Source organism: Temnothorax americanus, unplaced genomic scaffold (genome assembly GCF_048541705.1).
Source record: "Temnothorax americanus isolate GAGA-0224 unplaced genomic scaffold, ASM4854170v1 Scaffold1, whole genome shotgun sequence".
NCBI lineage: Eukaryota > Metazoa > Arthropoda > Insecta > Hymenoptera > Formicidae > Temnothorax > Temnothorax americanus.
In genome coordinates, this window is record NW_027509230.1 from 7695503 (window position 1) to 7715297 (window position 19795).

At 35.7% G+C, this 19795-nt stretch overlaps 1 protein-coding gene across 6 annotated transcripts in view; it reads left to right on the forward strand.

Moving 5' to 3' along the window:
• The window catches only part of LOC143895158 (lachesin), a 277423-nt gene that overhangs the window by 158515 nt on the left and 99113 nt on the right, over nucleotides 1–19795 (forward strand). The window lies entirely within an intron of this gene.

A 19795-nucleotide genomic window follows, 5' to 3' on the forward strand; every position in this document is an offset into this window, starting at 1 on the left:
ACTTAAATATAAAAAGGGAAATTACGAGGGCATAACAGCTGCTTTGATCCTACAATTTGTCGTCTTCTTGCTCATTTAAGATTCAATGTCCCCAGACGAAATTTCTTTCCGGGAATCGTTCTCTCCTCTACGAGACGTCATCTTATTTGTTCCCTGTACATCGTGCTGAAGATCTTCCGCTTTTTCGTGCGACGACATGCATGACGGGCCGGAAATCGGCAGTACGTTGGTTGGGCCCTGGAAGCATGCGCTTTCGAAGTCTCGTATCATTTCTAATTCATGTGGTCCTTTCTCCTATTTCGAAAATAGAATAAAATGGGACGGGAATGATCGAGCCAAGCAGGTAACGTCAAAGGAAATTCAAGTTCCGAGACGCGCATACCGAGCTCTATCGTTCGCTGTGCAAATTCAGTATCTTTCCCGATATGCAGTTATCGGCAAAAGGATAAGAAAGATTCATAAAATTCCTGAATTCCATCTAGAAATAATTATATTGTGTCAGCATTGCTATGCTAGCAATTGCTATGCTCTTTTTCCATGCAGATCATATAACGCAAAACTTCCATATTATTATTATTATTATTATTATTATTATTGTTATCTCGTACAGCATACTGCGTTTACTTTGCTAATATAGTTATTAAACATTCCAGTTACCTCAGTTAGTCAATTATAAAGTATACGCGATACAAGCAACATGCCGTAACGAAACTTTCCCAAAATGTTGGTTACATCATTACGATTTCATAATCTTCTCGCTACCTCGGGAATATGCATTTTTCGATGCACCGCGCACCGTGGATGAGACGGAGGCGGAGTAAGCGAACGATCGCGCAGCAACCACACGCGCGGTGTCTCGATGATGACGAGTGCAACGAAATCGCCGGTACGGCTTATCCGCATGGAAACCGTGGCGGTAGCACCTCCGTGTAGCGCATTGGTGGCGACGAGTTGGCCGGGTATGATGTTTGAGCGCATTTGAATATCAGGAAATGAAGCCTCTTGCCCCATGGGGCGTTCCATGGACGACACCACATAGATGAGAGACACAGGAGTAACGGCACGAGAGGGAGAGAGATAGAGAAAGAAGAGAGAGAGAGAGGGGGGGGAGAGAGAGATTTGGAAAGAGGTAGGACGGATAGGGATATACTCTGAACGAACTGTGGTAGTGCTATTTGAATAATACTTTGCATTCAAATGCCAGACCTGATAAAAGAAACCGCCCCGCCACTTGAAATATCCCATTACGCGGTATTATCCCTTCGACGTCGGCCGAGACATCGCCGTCGGTCAACTCGATGTCTCATTCGACGTCTTTCATTGTACACGTCATGGCGAAAGTTCCTTAGCCATTGACGAAAGAAGTATATACCCTTTTATTGTTATACTTTCATTTTTTTCATCTTTACTAATTCAACACAATGCGCAATGGCGAAATTACTATTAATTATAAGTTAAACGGTCGGAAACAAAGAGCGAATGTCTTCGGTTGTTTCTTTAGTATTGATAGTCTTTGAGAACATTTATAAGCTACCACTCGATCAATTAACTCGTATAACAATAGTAATTTACGCGCTCATTAGCGTGACATACTAATTACTCCGTAAAGCTACAAAACAAGGCTTATTTTTTTCGAACGGAACAATAGCTATTTCTTCTTCGCGATTTTTTGAGTACGATTTCCGAGAACAAGTCTTTCTTTCGTTGGCGAAGAAAGGAAAACTTTTCTGCGAAAATGCAAGAATTCCCTTCAATCCGATAAACGTCTTTCTTTAAGGGATTTCTATTTCAGACTCTTCTCTTTTTGTGGTCGGTACCCTGATGGTTCGAAGTTCTCTACATTTTCTATATTCATGCGGCGATGGACGTCGAGGTTTCTTCTCATTCTTTTCCGCTTCTGAAATTACTTTTACCCATCCCCGTTATTCCGTCGTTCAATTCATTTTTATATGAACTTGATTTTCCCTAACGAAGAATGATGCGCGATCACGTATGTCGATAATTGCTATTTTAAAAGCACGCTTTTCTGCTTTTGAAAGCATGTTACACTCTTGAAGTTGACCTATTACAATCGCGATCGAAACTTGGAACGCCATGTAATAGTAAATTTTTACGAATTGGGTCAATCCGGTCAATCGTCTATAGCAAGTTACGATACAAATTTAACCCGAATATACTGTCAATAATGCAAACTACGAAACCGATTCTGTCTTCGAATGAAAATTGGTATTTATTATCGGAAATTTAGTTTAGTCCGTAATACATATTATTAAGTATATTTCGGTTTCTTACAGTTTCTTACAGTTAATGTTCATTGTCTAGTTTTTTTTTTTTTTTAAACGGGTTCTCTATGAACAGATTTAAACGCGTAAATAATATCAGATATTATATTGAGCATTTTAACAGAATGAAAATAGACAATTTTTTTCACGTATATCACATTTTCCACATCATATTAGTGACTGTTTGCATATATCAAGGTTTTTTATATTTTTATTACTTTACTTTTAGCTTAGCAATATACTTTACATCTATATTTACTACGGATAAAAAAATATGCTGCGTTTTTACTACACGAGCAGCTATTCTGAAAAGACCGTTCGTCTATTATTAAAGTGTGATAGCACGAGAGTGCCTATTATGCGAGTCGCGTTGAAAAGTTTCGCGAATAGAGAAGCCAGTGCCGTCGGCAATGAGATTCCTCTGAATTTAATGTGCTCCACTCGACAGAGTGACTTTGCACCTTATTCCCCTCTCTGCCTCACTTCTCATTTTGTGCGATAATTACACCAAATGTATGCGAATCGGAAGCAAGTTTTAATCAAATTTGTTGGTAAGTAGGCCGGATTCGTCTGTTACCTTATTGCGTAATCTGATTTGCTGATGAACGTGAGCTTCTATCGCATTAAAATCTATGATTATTTTCGATTGCTTTTTCCAATATTTTTGATATTTTCAATTTTTTCATTAAATTTTATTATTAAACAAAATCTACACGAATATTGGTTTACACTGCATCGATATGTTCAATATTTGCGAGTAGACAACATCGTTCTTCAATATATTTGATATATCTATAAAATAATAGTGTCACGTGTCATGTGTCATAAGGCAGATCTAACTGTGTAAATATCAGCATGTTTGTTTAAATCATAAAATTTTGGTAAAAATTATTTAATGACATAACATCATGTTGGTTTGTTTGTTTTTTTCCTTCGCAATAGTAAATAAGAACTATGTTTTCTGAAACTTTGCAAACATGTTCTAAACAATCTTTTTTTTACACCTTTTGATAAAAGTTATTTGACAGTTAAACAGATTTGGATCTTCTATCGTGTAGCACATAATAACTCATATAAAACTATTATTATAATCGTGAAATAATCGAATAGCAAATAATGTTTGCATAAAATAACGGAACGATGAAATAAAGCGATGAAATCTGATTCAATAAATGAAGTTATAACGCGATTATGTCCTCTGCATATCTGACAGTTCTACCGCTTTTATTCTTTTCTTTTATTTCATTCCTTTTTCAGATTTCACTTTTGAAATATTCTCAGATATATTGATAATATATCTTCTCTCTCAGACGTTGCATGATTTTAAGAGCTTTTAAAATTAAACCTTGCTACTTTTTGACCAAACTGTAAGATTAATTTATCTATTCAATTATTTTTTTTTATTTGTTGGTTGTTAATTATTGTTATTCTCATTTGTTAATTATCACCGGACTTCATGATTTAAGAAAAACTTTCTTAAGATAATTTACTGATATATAGTAAATTATATTAACTGAATGTTAAATAATTTATTCAAAACAAAAAAAGAACGTGGATTAACAGTAATGCAGTTTTGAAATTTATTGTAATTGTCAGGATTATAAATATATTTGTAACGTGATATATTTGTAACTTACTGGATTTTGTTTTTCCTAATTTGGCACACAAATAAAAATTATCTTAATCTATTGTTAACCCCAATTTCAATGTATTTTTATATAATCCGTCACTTGTTATGTATTTCTGTAATTTGCGCTTCACTTTATTCATTCCTTTTTTGGATTACGTGTGCAATGTGCTCGGTAGTTTATCATTCATAAGCTGGCGTGTATATCCATCCGATATTTCGCGGACGATGGCAATCTATCCATGACAGAACTCTCCATATAGCACAACATGTTTCTCGATTTCCTATTCTGCTTCAGTTTTTTTTTTTATCCGCTATTGTTGGCATACCATCGTTACGTGCATACTACTGAGCTTCAGATACAGATTAGAAAGCTGGCTTCCAGCGAACCAAAATAAAAACAGGCAAGTTGGAATCGATCTACCTTCACAAAACACAATGTGCACACTTGTGCTTGGAGTTATCCAGATACCTGTTATTTATTACAGAGGTAGTAATTTCATCGAGAAGGTTGCCGCCTGACGCAAAATCTTTATCGGAATTCGCAAATATAATTCTAGACGGAGTACGGAGTAGTATGTTTCGGAAATGTTATCTTTCTACTTTTGAAATTATGAGAAGATATACAATGCATACTTAAATTTCTTACTTGGATATCTTTTTGTCAAGTACAGTTTTACTAAAGAAGTATTAAGTATACATTTTTAATCTCGTAGCAAGACAACACACAGATTCACATTTTCGAAGTATGCAATATATTTGTGACGAAATCTCTCCGTATAATATCGCTGGGCTCTTTTAACTCGTTTCGAACAGGGCTGATTTAGGGAGCCTTTTTATCAGGATTTCGACGAACTTCGCAATTATTATCCCTACGTTTCTCATCGACGACGTCGTCAAGTCTAAGGCAGTATAAGGCTTTTCAATTGGGCACAGATGCCGTATGTTACCGAGAAAAAGATTGCAAGATTGACGTGCTGTATATATACATATATGTATATTACACATATACATATGCGCGACATGTATCCTACTGAATAGACAGCAATGTTGGCTCCATCGGTAGCAGATGGTTCCGCTATTGACGTATACCTACCTATACTAGGCTCACTATATACCGTACTCACCAACTCGATTTTTCTTCTTTTCCTTCTCCCTTTCGGTAAGATACGTCGACGATTGCAATATACTTTCCTTAAATTCGAAAGTCCCGGGGGAGAGAGAACCGTTTCGAGACTGGAATCTAATTTTCTTTGTATCTGCGACGCCTCGTGCCGCGTTGTAAAGTTGTTCAACATCAGTGTGTAACATCGACATCCTATCTCTCGATTATTATTTTCTGACGGTATCGGAGTACATCGCGTGTCAAATGTGATTGATATGCATGTGTTTTAAATCCGAAGCACAGATTAGAACTGGTATAATATCGATGGTTTTCAATTTTGATGTTTATGTTGATCCGTGACGACACACGATAAGTGAAAATATAAATATAGTTATTCGATGAACATCGCATGGCTTTTATTGCGCGAGGCATTGCGTTCGGCAATTTATTTTTCTCTCTGTCGTTGAGATTTTTTTTGGAACCTTGTTGTACCGGTGGTAGTTTCGATACACCTGTCTGAAATTCGAGAAAGCGGGAAACAGGTCCCGGAATTGGAACTGGTCGCGTATACCTTTCTTAGCGAAATCGCCCGCGCCATTTCATTTGCGCTCTACGTCCTAGCGCAATATTCTCGCAAGGAACGCAAGGAAGATAGCGGGCAACATATAGTCGCAATGTACACGCCAATTTCGAGATAACGGGCCGACCGAATAATTCGACCGGCCACGTGAGACGGCGGAATGAAATTATAATTATAACGTCACGTTTACGGCAAATTTCGCTAGTAATTTATAGAAGCGATAACCTCGTTTCAAGCGATTAGAATTAGAATCTCTTGCAAAATCGATTATAGTAACAATAACAATATGGAAGCCTTAGAATGAAATAACAGCATTAAAAAAAAGAGAGAAAAAGATTAAGATAAATTGAGAATATCAAGTAAAAAGCTTTGAAAGATATTTACAAATTAAATAAGATATAAATGTGAATAGATTTATTCTGTCATTATATTATCTCGTAAATCTTTTAAGTACCTATATGTAAGGCATCAATGTACAAACTATTTACGTAATAAAATGATAAAATTTGTAATAGCTTTAATCGGACGACATATGACATTGATTTGGTTGCAGATATAATACATGATTAATTTGACTTTGATTAGACTTAAACTAGTAGTTGCTATTTTGATATAATTAAGCGCAATATTATCTTTCCAGGAATAATAATATACAGTCGTAAAAATAAAATTTTTACTTAACATATATAATTTTGTTTTAGTTTTAATTAGTTGACCTTTTCGATATTTTCTTGTAAGTAAGCGCATTTCAGCTTAATTTAATATTATTGAAATAATGTTATTTATTGAAATGACAAACATTAATATTAAATAGAGACACATCAGTAATACTGCTCTGTTACCTATTTTAATACTGAAGAGGGTTTTGCTGTAATTTAGTGGGACAATTGTTCGAGCATGTGATACGCATGAAAACGGTATGATTTTATAAAGTCATCATATACGTGAAGCTACGAACTGTTATAGAACCGCAAGTCAATTCCGGAGTAATACATTCAGAGACTCCAATTTAAAAATCGAAACGACGGAATAGAATCCAAATTGCTTCGGCCCGGTTGTGATAAAAAATACATTCGATATTGAGTATATAGCGCATGCGGACGGTGCGCGCTATATGTCCGTAAGTAACGGGATTTGATAAAAAAAAAGCTGAAGCAACACGGATAATATTCATAAATTCATTAGATCTCTCCTTCTCTCGCCGGTAAAAACTGAAATCCACGCGGCTACGCAGAATGATCTTTCGGGGTATAATTAATGCGTCATATTTATTCATCCCTCTTTTGCATGTAAATGCCTGTCATTTACATCACTGACTAATTGCAATTATATCGTAACGTGGTTGCAAACAGTGTAAAAGCATCAATTCCACCGAGAATACACAAGGCACATCGTATCCATGCGGCGCAGTTCGCGCGTAGAAACTAATACAGTAAACTCAGACTATTCCCCGTCTATCTCATCTTAACTTTGGTGTTTGTCCTCAAAACTCGTTGTCGTATCGGTTCAATGTAAAGTTAAGCATCGTCAGAAGGTGGCGTATGGAAGTTTCGGCGAAGCCGTCACGCGGCATCAAATATTCCCGAATACGAGGAAAAAAAGAGTGGTACCTACGTACTCCGTGATTGATGAGCTTCAGAAATTAATGTGCTATATACGAACGGGGGGGAGAAGCTAAAACGCGTATGGAAACGTGACACATTTACGTCATGTCGAATGAGTAATGTGTCTATTTCCACATTGTTTGGCTTGCATTCTGCATTAAAGTCAGATCGACTAAAATGACTTTATTAACACTGGATGAATGCGGACGAAATAAGATATCAATTGTTTATAACTCTATAGTAACGGATGAAATTAAACTTCAACAAGTAATTTTGTATAATTTTGAATTAAAATCTTTTTCAGATGCATCTAATTGCAATTAAATGTCCCACAGTTTTTTCGTCTAACATATTATAGTATAAAGAAAATATTCTTGATACTATTATTTGTTTAATAGCGCATTGGTTATCTTTATAATTCTTTTATTAAAAGAAAAGTTAGTTTTAATGATTGTATATGTAATAAATACATCGTGTTGATTTTAATTTTAAAATAATGTAACACCACACTATTTCACATTTTAGAGAACGTGACGTGATCAACTGTCATAACGATAAATTACGTAACAAATTATGTGCCATTGATGTGCCACATGATGTTCTTAGAAAAATTCACTTTAGAATACGATATTCTTATTTAAAATGAGCGGAAAGAAAATAACAGCCATACTCTTCTCGCAAGAACTGCTTGCCTGGCTGGTCGATGGGCGCCAACGTTTGTCCGAAATATGAGGGGGTGTTTAGGGACCACCCAGTATTCCCACTCTAATTCAAGTAATGGAGTCTGAAACATTCCTCTCACACCCCTTTCTGTCCAACATCTCTCTTCCCTCTGCGCTCCTCTCCATCCTGGATGAGCATGCCTCGACAGTCCGAGCCGCCTATTGCTGTCTTACGTTTGCCACTTTCGACATAAATATCCTGTCGAAGTTAGGAATTAGCGAACAAGTGCATTTTACAAATTCTACGAGTCGTTACACACCGATTTATAATAAAACTTATTGTTTTAACACATGTTGAATATTAATGAACAGTTTCAATAATCTTGACAAATGATCGTCCGGTGACAAAATATGTGTCCGGTCTGAATGCATTTATATTTAGGTACACGGAAAAAAAATTATTTTGTTGGTGAAGCAAAATTATTTTCAGATCTGTAACTAGCTAAATTTTTAGATATTTCAGCAAAACCGTTCTTTCCGTGTAGGTTATTGGCTTTAATCAACAGATTTTTCTGTGCATTTATAGCACCACCGGAAATATTATTTCGTTTCGAATAAATATATCTCATTTCCACAACGCTCCTGATATTATTTATCAATATAATTACAATACGTCCAATATATCTACCGATATTTATTTTGTTATAGGATATTGTTTATATTTTATGTTTATATCTGTTTTTACTATTTTTATTTGATTTAGTGCAGGAAGAATTTTTAAGCAAATAATTTGGGCAGCTTATTTTTAACTATTGTGGAAATGTGAGAATTGGTGAGAATTACGTCCAATATATCTACCGATATTTATTTTGTTATAGGATATTGTTTATATTTTATGTTTATATCTGTTTTTACTATTTTTATTTGATTTAGTGCAGGAAGAATTTTTAAGCAAATAATTTGGGCAGCTTATTTTTAACTATTGTGGAAATGTGAGAATTGGCTTTATTGCACGTAAATATACTTTTTGTTTAATATAGTATATGGAGGGGTGTGAAAACCACAGTGGTGTAAATCAAATTTTTAAAAGTATTTTCTCGTGTGCATAGATGCAATCTGTACAATATATAAATTGCATCTGTGCACACACGAGAAAATATTTTTAAAAATTTGACTTACACCACTGTGGCTTTTACCCCTCCATATGTATAATGCATCTATAGTCTTTGATACGCTTTATCTTTCAACATATTTTCAAATAACGCGCATTGCACTAAATTTATTTCTATTATAATGAAGTTTTTTCGTAAATATGACACGAAAGTAACAGACGTCCTTTCAGGCAACTCATTAATGCATTATAGCAAGGACGGAAGTCGATTTTATGTGTCATGTTTATTGAAATACAATCCTTGTATCTGACTGACGATTAGGTATACGTATTTTAAAATAAATTCGCTTTATAAATCAATAAGTGAGAAATATCATCATGTATTATATTTTATATTCTGTATTTTTATACGCTTATATATATATATATATATATATATATAATGTAATATTATCATTATAGAAAAATTTACTTTATAAAAGTATACGCCTGACATACAATATACATTTATATATAGATTTTCCAGTTTCTGTATAAAATATACACGAGGCAGTTTTTTTTATTCAAACCAATGAGATATTATAAACATTTATATTTAATTTATCTGATGCTTTTTCAAGAAAAGTCTGTTATGGAAATATTACAATACTGATTAGACATAATGATTAGTAATATTTTACTAGAACCTCATCAATAAATTTTTATTTTATAAACAAATTTGACAAAATTGACTTTACTGAATAATCGAATCTTCTTATAGATCTTCATTTAATACAGGGAATGGTTAGTTGATTATTACGATTTATTCCTGCCCGCTTGAGGGACAAGTTCGCCAGGCATAGTTCAGTCGGCCGGAAATTTGATTAACGCGGCTTACGTTCTTAGCATCTGAACGCCGAAATTTCTGCCAACGGTGCGATAACGGTCGTTGTATTTTCTGAAAGTTTTGGCTATTATATACCCAAGTAATCCTCTTCTTAGGATACCAGTACAATTTGAGCAGAATATTTTAGAAGATGAGATTGTTTCAAGTATTTAAATCCTTTTTAGCAAGTTTTGAGATATTACAAATAATGGTCTCGACTGCGCTAATAATAATCATCATAAATTGTGTAAGGCGAAAGTGCAGTGATATTTGAAGGTGCTTCACTGGCGTATCACGCGCGGAGTATTTGAGAGAAATATCCTTGCTGGGATTTTCTTATTATGAAGTATCCAATCTGCGCTATCATAAAAGTCCACTGGCGACTTCCCTCCACGTAATAATCGATTTTACACACACACGTACACACATACACGCGTGCGCGCGCGCATATCTCCGACATATAAAATTCTAATCTACCGCAAAGTCGACGTAATGATGAGCGTCGCTGATACGCCGTAAAGGACGAACGCGCTTGTAAAGAGGAGGGGGATAAAATCGATAAGGATCGTCGAATAAATATAAAGGACCTCGAATCTTTCCGGCTACCCGGTAAAAACGTACCGCGTCTTACGTATCCGAGCCAATGCGAGTCGATTGAGATCGCTAGATGAATAAGAGCGCCAAATCCTCAAGTCGTCCAGAAGAAATACAGCGCGAGCTCAACCGGAGCTTGCGAAGATCGTAGACGATCGAGACTATCGACTATACTTTTTCTCTCTCTCTCTCTCTCCCTCCCGCTCTCCTTCTCTCTTTTACTCGCAATGTCTGTGAATTTCGAATAGATACTGAAATTGATACAGAGCGAAAGAGTTTCTATTGATAACGCCGCCACGCACATTCAGAGCTATCATAACTGGAAATCCTTCGTGATTGCGGCGGATATATAAAGGATATGTCTGTGCTTCGCCGAAGTAAACTACAAATTCGAGGATAAATCGACCGATCATAATGTAATCCTGCCTCGTATATAAACCTGAAAATGTGATGTTTACATCAAAAGATATAAAAGATACCCTAGATAATATTTGCGCGCAATAATGCTATAATGCTATATTCTGATTGTTTAAATAATTAATTAACAACGGCAAACACGGCAGTAAATTATTTGTGCAATGACGTTATTAAATAAAATAATTACGCGACATTGATAAACTATCTTGTTTTACGTTGGAATAATTTTGGCAGAAATATGTAATTAATCTTGTGCACAATTTGTCATTGTAGAATTCGTCAGTAAGTATATTTGTGCCACTTTTTCTGGTTTCTTTCAAAACTGTTCCATTTATAACTAGCACGTGTATCGATTCCTTCACGGAAAATGTCCGAATCGATGAGCATCGAGCGACGTCAAATTACGGTTGATGTTTATCAGTAGATGAGCGACGCGACGGGATGCTCTCCCCGGAGAAACATAGCCACGTCTGGATTGAATTTCCCACGGACGCGTATACGTATCTCTGCACATGCACTCTCGCGTATACGTACGCGAAAGAGTCTGTAACGTACAGCCCGACCGAAGTGGCGGGTTGCTCAGTCGCGCGTTGGTTTAATGCTCTATAAATCGTGCCATGCCCGCAAAGTGCTGGTCCAGCTCACCGACACGGTCACGGTCGGTCGTGGCACTGACTGTACGGACGTATAGATACCACGGCGCGCCTTAAGAAAACGCGTGTGCGACGCGCGAGTCTGCAGTTGCACTTATACATATATACACGTCGATCTCGCGGGGATATACCACCGGGGGCACCGTCGCGTACGCACGAGAGTTCATCAGCTCGACACTCGCGAGCGTGTGCACTCGCGTGCACGCACTTGTATGTGTGGGAGTTACACACGCGCGTCCGAGCTTACATAATTAATCCCGCGTGAGACTGCACGCCGCGGGGACGTACCGCGCTAATTACCCGCTTCGCGCTCGACCGCCTTTCGCGCGTATATGCCAACACGTGTGCACTCATGGACACGCGAATAACAGTCGTACTTATATATATGTATTATGTTATATAAGTTGATCAACTTCGAAACTAAACAAGGAGATAGGTTGAATACGAGGTGTGTTCACCTCGTTTTTAATTCACAAAATCAGATGTTTAATTTTATAAGTTACAATTTTATTATTTCCTATGTTTTTAATTTTACGCATATTTATGAAATTTTTACAATTCGCACGAGTTAGTCGAGTTATTTGACCGGTACGATTACCACATTACAGCACGTGTCACGATTACTGAAAAGCAGAGGAACGCTGGATTTATATGTATGTTAAATTATATGATCGTGAGTTTATAGCCGCTCTTAAAGCAAACGCATAAAGCGAATTGATAATGCGACAAGCTGACTTAAACTTCTTTACCAAAATACATATTACGATTCTTACGATTATTACTACGGATGTTACAAAGAAAAACAATAATTTATTCAGTGCATCTATATTTTAAGTTGTATATATATATATATATATGTATATATATATATATATATATAATTCTTTGTTTTTTTTTTTACTTTTATTCATGATCGCAATACTCTTTAAATAATATGTTTCTAACACGTGCACGTGTGCAATGAATTATTAAAAGGATCAAAGGGGCTATCATTATTGAATTTTTAAAGAGTAAGAAAGGTATAATAGAGAAGAATGCTCCACTTTTACGAGAAATGATAAATAGATTTTAAAATTTTAATAATGATATAAAGAGCAACCAAAAGAAAAGCCATTTCACAGATGTGTGAGACAGATAAGGTTTTGCTTCGCTATCGATAACCTTGCAGAGAGAAGGAATACCTCCTCTTGAGGTATACAGTCATTGAAGGTGAACGAGCTGGGAGAAACGGTACCGACTGAGCTTCACTGACCCGTGTAACGTCCAGACAGCCTCCCTCTATCTGTACTTTACAATCGAGGGTTTTATTGAAATCTCCCCGTTCTCTCTCCCTATATAAACTCCAAGAGACATTTTTATCTGTCGGATAAATTCTCCCAGGTCTTTGGTACGTCTCCCGGCACCGCGGGAAAGAGCGGTAAAGAATCTCCTCAAGGGGGTGGGGCGTCGGTCCGGACGGCCCGCGGGGGATGATAGAAAGACCGACGCCAGTTTTGCACTCGAGGAGGAATTATTGGCGAGATATGAAGGGGCCAAAGTTACCGCTGATAAACCTCGAGCATACGTTTGGAAATCGTATATGAACATTTTCCACGGAATTTATGCGCGGCCCACCTGATTCTTTGATCATTTCTCTCGAGTTCGTTCGAATAATTTATTGATAGTTCTCAATGTGTATATATGATTTCGACCTTAATATATTTCAGAAACTTTATTATGATATTGACAATATAATGGTGTATCGCGATTGCGATAATGGAATCAATACTTAGCGCTATTAGCCGTTAAAAGAATAGAGAAAATAATCTAATAAAGAACTTTTCTTGCTTCTAGTTTTATTCAATTAATTATTTCTTTCTTATATTTCACTATTATATCAAATTACGTTTTATATCACACTGTATTTTTGCGAGACAAAAAGCGTTTAAAATTGAATTTTCCTCTCACTGCTGGAAATTTTTATCTTTTATGATAAATAGATTTAATTTATCTGTTCTGGTACACAAACCAATAAATTTAGCGAAATGTATCTAACATTTGAAAAGAAATTCGTATTGAGAGAAAATATATTTTAAATTTACATCATGTTTTGCATAAAGTTTTACTTAATATATTAAAAATATGAAGCTTATTAAACAATATACGAGTTTTATTTTATATATTTATCAATTACATCATGAAAAGTACATTTTGTAACGAATATTTTGTCATATAAACTTCTATTATGAGAGAAAATTCTGCTTCTACATCTATTTTCTAATACGCATAAAATATTTCGCAATTAATCTTATAATATTATTAATACGAATGTGATAATGTTATAATAGCTATTGCAGAAATTATTCTTGAATCCCTTCTCTGAAGCGACCTATTTAAGCAAAGCGAAAATCTCATAACGCAATTAATGTTATCTCGATATCTCGTTTCTCCTGGCGTCGATATCAAGTGCAGATTTCTATTTTCGTCGCACCTCTGTGTTATACGAGCGCAAATAACGTTTCCAAAGGAACGTATCGATCCCCGAGATGTCAGCGACTTGGCGCAAGGTATCGGCTAAAGTGTCTCCTATATCTGTTGCAGATGCAACTCGTAGGACGCGCACGTCGTCGGGATACAGACACGTCGTATCCTCGAAAGCTTCTGCTACTGGCAATTTTGCAAATGTGCGAAGACGCGCATCGTGAACGACTCACTGTCACTCTCCTTCCTCTTCATCTATTACTCGTCTGTTCCGCGAGCTCATTCTTTATTCTAAATACCCATTAACAAGTCCCATCTAGCAAGTCGAACTAAATCTTGCTCAAGCCGTCATGTATATGAAGTGAGTCGTAACGCGTTGCGTCCTTTCGGATTAATTGCAAAATGCTCTGTGATAAAAAATTTTTTTTTAAATAATTTATGTACTTATGGTCTAAATCTTCAAGTACTTTATTTTAGATTTTTGGATTACGTAAACATTTCAATATTTGTTATATAAAAATTTATTTCTTCTTCGACTTTTGTCACTTATACAACGTCAAGGGATAATCACAAATGGCAAGCTGATGCAGTCTGATTAAAATGATCTCTCTGCTAATACCGTACGCAAACCGATACGCATAATTTTCCAATATATTGTATAAATGCGAGGTATGTTTAGGCTCGGCGAAATAAAACGCGACGTATGCGCGAATGCGTGTGCCATGCTGTCGCGCTTACGCGAAATTGGGAACACGCGGAACCGAGAAATTTTCAGCATTTATGCGCAAATTCAATTCGGAACTAACGCACGTGGGGACTATAAATATCAATTTGCCCGAAATATTCAGTGTGATATACAACTTCGGCACGCGCACAACAGACAACGCGCCGCGAGAGAGTTGCGTGCTGAATTTATAAAGTTTACTGCCCCGTCTTCGTGCGCGGCATAATGCCTGACTGAAGATGTTGCAGTTTATCTGCACCGGCGCAAAATTGAAGTTAACAATGTTTTTAAGATGCCTTCCGCGCTAGCTTTAGCGCGTCAAGTTTGTTTCAACGCCATTTTCATCCATATCGATGTAAATTTAACTGTTTATTTAGTAACATCCAATGCAACAACATTTATAGTTTCGTAGGATTCGACGACAATAAATTATCTCACGTATAATTCGGTAAGGATAATTATACAATGCCATCAGCAGTGCGGAGATATACCAAATCAATTTGCATCCTGAGAAATAATTTCGGACTCGCGCTCACATATATGCACCATGGGAGACCCATTACGCGTTTATATCGTTATCGTTAGACTCGAATATTCGCGAAACAGCAACGCGTGCCGGTTGCAATCCAGCCAGGCTTAATAATTTGATTAATTGCAATGGATGCGCGCGTATCCCGTTTCTTCTACTGTTTAATTTTGAATCAATTCTCCGATGTATGCGGGGATTATCGCACTGAGTCGTATAGAAGGTTCCGTTGCTCTTATCGCTGAATTTTGCCTCAGTTGTCTTCGTTCAGCAAACGGAAGTTTATAGATAAGATTTATCTCTAGTAAATACTTACGTGGCTATTCTTATCGTATCGTATTTTCAAGCACCTTTTTAACAATGTGTCATTATGTTGAACCAATCTTTACTTTACAAGGTATGACGAATAACTTATGATATATTTATACTGTTATATAACATATTATATATAGGTCTATAACGATCTTTTCGACATTTGCATTATCTTTGCTATATTAACATATATACTAAAATAGTGGAAATTGAGACATTTTCTTTTAATATTAAATTGATGTAATCAATATTTCTTAATAATTTGATAATATCTGTATAAATATTATATCGATATTATTTTTAAAGTTATATATAATATATATATATATATATAATATATAATATATAATATATAATATATATAATTGGATATTTTTTGTTAAAGAATGTTCCGATAACTGCTCTAATCGATTCTACATATAGATCTAAATAGGATAAAATATTTGATCGATAGTTCAAGCGATGTAAGGTATTGATAGCACTGCTCCCCTCAATAATTATATTCCGAATTCTACGAATAGGATTCGACTGAAAAAAATTAAATTTCTGATAGTATTTCCGTTCGCGCTCATATATGCAAATAATGTCTCAAGCACGCTATCTTTGTTGAACCGGAAACGGAGGCAGAACTGTGAGTTGCGGCAGACTGTGAGGGACATCTATAATTCAGGTTACGAGTGTGGAGCGGCAGAATCGGGAAATAGCCGGAGCAGTCTCGAAAAAAGAAGGAAGAGGTAGAAGATAAACTCGGTATATAAAAGAGAGAATAGGTACAGAGAAATGGCGAGAGGGTATCGCGCAAGAAAGAAAGCAAGATGGAAACTAAGGACGAAAGAGAAGAAGGGGAGGAAGGGAGCGCGAGCGCGCCAGTACCGTTCGGAGGTCCAAGTGCGTCTGAGAGGCCAGTAATTTCTTTTTATATCCATCCGACTCGATTCGAGCCGTTGCTTTTCCACTTTCAACCCTCGTATTTATCGCTCACGGCGTTAACACTTTGCCGGGGATTGCGCGACGGAATTTCTTCGTCGTGAAAGATCGGAAACAAAGTTTTGCTCGCGAAAACGACTCGCTCGTGTGTATTGTTATATCGTTTAACATGTTTAAATTAAGATAAAGAGCATATTTCGGATCAGATCCTAATTCAGATCAGTGCAAATTTGAAATGCCGACTGTATTTATCATATGTGGATTTTTTTTGCTATCGTCTATGTCTATGGCTATCCCTTATAGCTCTAGATAATTAGTGAAAAAATGTTTACTTTAGTCTCGAAATCCAGACAGGCGAATTAAGACTGCTTGTATCACAAAATTGCATAAAAATGTATCATATTATATATAACATTGTTATATCTGTCGAACGGTCTAAGATTTTGTGTGGAATATTAATGATGAGTGATACCGTCAAATGAAATAACGTGTTTGGGGAATAGCGTTATGTATAGACGTATACCATTAAATCACAACGTGATGATGTATTGTCTTCTGGGATGATCTGTAAATAAATATAACGCGATCGAATAGCCATCATTAATCAATGATGTGCCGTTTTTGCCCGCTTTTTGCCGTTATATCCTAATTATGTTACACACGAGCGAGCTGCATAAAGTGACTGCAATCCATAATTATTGCGGCCGTATCATCGCACTCACTTAATTGCTAGCGTTTTATCCCGTAATATATTAATGCGAATAAAATTGACGATTGCATCCGAAATTTGTATAATAATAACCACCCAATGCAAATTTGCAATGCGTACTTTTCATTCGAAATTATATGGCAAGATTCAGATTACGCATTAATATGTATCAACTAAACCTTTTCATTTCAAATTGATGATTTCGTTTACAAACAAAATTTGCAATATTTGCAAGAGTACATATCAAGAAACCGCATAAGTATATGTTATAAAATACTCATACAATATAATACGGGATAAATGGATTATTTAGGAAAATAAATGAAGGAATTCCGGATCAATCAAATAGATGTTAAATGAGATGACATATACATTATCGTAAAATCTATTCGCTTCGTAGCGGAAGCACGAGAAATGGTGTATATATATGAGGCAGTAATTGTATAATAATTCAAATATATTTGCGTGCCGCGGCTGTAACCTGCAAAGCTACGTTTAAACTATTTATGCAATAATTTAAAAAAAGTCAAAACACGCCATGAGAAGGACAAAGCGTTGAGTATTTCATTACTTTGTGTAAATATTGTGCAAAATATTCCAATATGAAATTTGATCGCGTATGATGTGCTCTTTATCCCGTGCATGGCTGTTTGTTCGTTCTAATAAGCAATATCGGAAGCCAAACATTATCCGACGTTTGATCATTGCTGACGCGCATTTTACGGTCCGACATAATGCAGCAATTTCTATATTTTCTTATGATGCATATCGTACTACGCGCCGAATAGCCGAATGATGTGCATTGTCAAATAACGGTGGAGCTTGCATATATACAATCAATCAATCACTGCGGTTGTGCGTATAACGGAGAACAATCTCATCTCATTTCTATTCCTAATATCGTGCACGTAAATCCAGTCCAAATTAAATAGAAATTGCTATATATGCATCTCGTATTGAGTGTTGCATTTTCATCGACTCGGATAAGCATACAAATCATTTTCACGCGTCTGTAGTACCTACTCTATATACTGAATCTGATACTACGAAATTCTATTGGTTTCGATGTCTGATTTGAACGGTCGAATTTGATCGTGTGTATCGCGTGATCTGATGAAGATTATCGTACCTATACTCACTACACTGTATAAATGTATACGATGAAAGAGAGAGTGCGAGAGGAACAGACTACGAATTTACGGTACTAGCGACAAGAAATTGCCGCCACGATGAACTTTGAGAAGGACTTTGAGGTTGTTATACAACCTACTGAAATGGTTTGTTCGACGCTCGAAGTTGTACCCAAGTATAGTACTTTTACAATGCGAGAGCTGGTGCCGTGGCGTGTAACCGTCTAGCGAGCGCGGTGCGGTGTACTTGTACGTAGTACTTTCGCGATTCTCGTAACTTTAACACAACTATCATTGGTAATATCTATCTCGGTAACTTGCGACATCTTGGTCCGGTTTATTGCAATTCGATTGCTTATCGTGCAAGCGGACGTGAAGTACAAAGGAAGTGAAGTTTTCTTCGTTAGGGGTCCCCCGCATAAGTCTGAAATGACTCGCCGGAGGCATGTCGCTTGTCTGATAGAATTTTATGAGGAGTTTTCTCTCTTTTTCCCTTTAACACATAGGATCGTGCTTTCATATCCGTGCGCAGATTTATGTGTAAAATAATATATGCTTTTATATATAATGATCACGGAAAAAGAATATTATAAACCGTAAAACAGGTATATCAACTTGCCGTAATAAAAATAAAATAATAAAACAGTGAAATGATAATAAAGTGACGTTTTGAAATAAAACCTAGATATACGATACGTTTTTTATCGATATGAATTATTTAATTTTACAGAATACATTTTAATACTATTCGCATTAAAAATTCGATAATGATACAAACGTGCTATTTTGCTGTATATACAATATATCGCTAGAGAAATATTGTTGAAACTTTAGTGTCAAAGTAACTATAACAGGAAGAATGAAATTGGATATAATAGATCGCAATTTAATTGGACGCTATACATGAAGACAGATACTAAGAATAGAAAGCTTTTTTCATTAGTTGAAGAAAGAAACTCGAACATCAAGAGTGAGCCTGTTTAATCTCGTTATTACTCAGCAAAGTTTTTTTTATTTTTCCGAGTACAGACCATCTTTCATACAAATTGTCAAGTAACCAATCAAGATATTTATGACCATGGATTAATAAGTGAAGGAATATTGGTCAAAGTTTGTTTTTAAAACTAAAAAACTATAGAATGTTAAAAAATGTCTTTATAATAATGGCAATGTTTTTATGTCGACATGTGAAAAATCTCGAAGCTGACACATTTTGAATTAATTACATATATCATATGTGGTGATCGTCGTTATTTATTTAAACATCCTATGACTTGACGCGATAACATATACCTATATCTATTACATGTTTACCTATCGAGACTATTACCTCTAGATCAGAATAACAGTTTATTTCTGAATTCGCATTTTTATGAATAAATCGTTAATCAGCGGTGAAGGAATCGATTGAAAAATTATTGAAAATAATTTTTCTTTAATTGCAGAAAATTCTATGTTTTTCTTAAATAATTAATGGGATAATATATGTGACTACAAGAAAAATTTA